Genomic DNA, 2,136 nt, shown 5'->3' on the forward strand with positions numbered 1-2,136 from the left:
GAGCCACTTCGTCCGTATCATAGTCTTCATCCCCTATAGATGGTACCTGTGCTCCAAACTCAACAACATTCCATATACTTTTGTGGAGTGAGGTTAGATGAAATTTCATTAAATCACTCCACCTAGCATAATCTTCGCCATCAAAAGTTGGCGGTTTGCCTAATGGAACGGAAAGTAATGGAGTATGTTTAGATGTACGAGGATAGTGTAAGGGGATCTTACTAAACTTCTTGCGCTCTTGGCGCTTAGAAGTTACGGACGGCGCATCGGAGTCGGAGGTCGATGTTGATGAAGTGTCGGTCTCGTAGTAGACCACTTTCCTCATCCTCTTATGCTTGTCGTCTTTCCGATGCGACTTGTGGGAAGAAGATTTTTCCTTCTTCTCTTTGTGGTGTGAAGAAGAAGATCTTTTCTCCTTCCGTTTGGAGGAGTCCTTCTTCTTCTCCTTCCTCTTGGTGCGGGACTCTTCCGATGAAGTGCTCCCTTGGCTCGTAGTGGGCTTGTCGCCGGTCTCCATCTCCCTCTTGGTGTGATCTCCCGACATCACTTCGAGCAGTTAGGCTCTAATGAAGTACCGGGCTCTGATACCAATTGATAGTCGCCTAGAGGGGGGGTGAATAGGGCGAAACTGAAATTTACAAATATAAACACAACTACAAGCCGGGTTAGCGTTAGAAATAAAACCGAGTCCGCGAGAGAGGGTGCAAAACAAATCTCAAGCAAATAAGGAGTGTGACACAAGGATTTGTTTTACCGAGGTTCGGTTCTCGCAAACCTACTCCCCGTTGAGGAGGCCACAAAGGCCGGGTCTCTTTCAACCCTTCCCTCTCTCAAACGGTCCCTCAGACCGAGTGAGCTTCTCTTCTCAAATCACTTGGGAATCAAACTTCCCGCAAGGACCACCACACAATTGGTGTCTCTTGCCTCAATTACAAGTGAGTGTTTGATCACAAGAAAGAATGCCAAAGAAAAGAAGCGATCCAAGCGCAAGAGCTCAAATGAACACTACAAATCACTCTCTCTAGTCACTAGGGCTTTGTGTTGAGTTGGGAGAGGATTTGATCTCTTTTGGTGTGCTTTGCAATGAATGCTAGCTCTTGTATAGTGGTTGGAAGCTGGAAAACTTGGATGACTTGAATGTGGGGTGGTTGGGGGTATTTATAGCCCCAACCACCAAACTAGCCGTTTGGTGCAGGCTGGCTGTCGAATGGTGCACCGGACAGTCCGGTGCACACCGGACAGTCCGGTGAACAGCCACGTCACCAAAGCCGTTGGATTCCGACCGTTGGAGCTCTGACTTCTGGGCCCGCCTGGATGTCTGGTGGCGCACCGGGCACGTACTGTAGACTGTCCGGTGCGCCAGTATGGGCGTGCCTGACCACTGCGCGCGCTAGCGCGCATTTATTGCGTCGCAGGTAGCCGTTGGCGCCTGAAGTAGTCGTTGCCCCGCTGTTACACCGGACAGTCCGGTGTACACCGGACATGTCCGGTGAATTATAGCGGAGCAGCCGTTATGATTTCCCGAGGCTGTCAAGTTCCAGAGCCGCGTCTTCTTGGAGCACCGGACACTGTCCGGTGTACACCGGACAGTCCGGTGAATTATAGTCTGCCGGCTTCTGAAAATTTCCGAGGCTGAGGAGTTCTGCGCGAGGTCCCCTGGTGCACCGGACACTGTCCGGTGCGCCAAACCAGGGAGCCTTTCGGGATGCCTTTAGCTCTCTATTTTGAACCCAACTTTGGTCTTTTTAATTGGCTTGTTGTGAACCTTTGACACTTGTATAACTTATACACTAGAGCAAACTAGTTAGTCCAACTATTTGTGTTGGGCAATTCAACCACCAAAATTATTTAGGAACTAGGTGTAAGCCTAATTCCCTTTCAGTTCTATATGATATTTTACTACACTTAATGTTTGTAGGCTTGTATTGTGCACTTAAGTGTAGGAGTTGATTTAAACCCTAGTTGCATGATCTCAAGAATCCTATTGAGATGAATACTAGTATGCTAGGTCGAGTAGCTGCTTTATTAATTAGGATCTCGGTAGAAGTCGAGTGATTTTTCTAGCACTCGCGCGAGGTCAGGAATTGGTTGTATCCACTTTGATAACAGAATGGTGATGGTCTTTGGACACGGGTC

This window comes from Zea mays, chromosome 1 (assembly GCF_902167145.1).
Source record: "Zea mays cultivar B73 chromosome 1, Zm-B73-REFERENCE-NAM-5.0, whole genome shotgun sequence".
Lineage (NCBI taxonomy): Eukaryota > Viridiplantae > Streptophyta > Magnoliopsida > Poales > Poaceae > Zea > Zea mays.